The following is a 381-nucleotide window of genomic DNA, read 5'->3' as shown; positions in this document are numbered from 1 at the left end:
CCCTGCCTGAGCAAGCCTGAGACTGTCTCTAAAAATAGCCTATGTGGTAGGCGCCTATAGTCCTAGCTACTTGGGAGGCTGAGACAAGAGAATTGCTTGAGCTCAAGAGTTTGAGGTGAACTATGTGAACTATGACACCATGGTACTCTCCTGAGGGTGACAAAGTGAAACTCTGTTTCAAAAAAAAAAAAAATTTCAGTATGCAGCTAACATAGTACTTAAAGGAAAATTCATAGCTTCAAATACTGACATAGGCTAGTCTAAAATCAGTCACCCAAAACTTATTTTAAAAAGCCACTGGACTGGCTCGGCGCCTGTGGCTCAAGCAGCTAAGGTGCCAGCCACATACACCTAAGGTGGCGGGTTCGAATCCCCAGCCCA

This window comes from Otolemur garnettii, unplaced genomic scaffold (genome assembly GCF_000181295.1).
Source record: "Otolemur garnettii isolate 467f Iridium unplaced genomic scaffold, OtoGar3 scaffold00045, whole genome shotgun sequence".
Taxonomy (NCBI): domain Eukaryota; kingdom Metazoa; phylum Chordata; class Mammalia; order Primates; family Galagidae; genus Otolemur; species Otolemur garnettii.
This window is presented reverse-complemented; position numbering follows the sequence as displayed.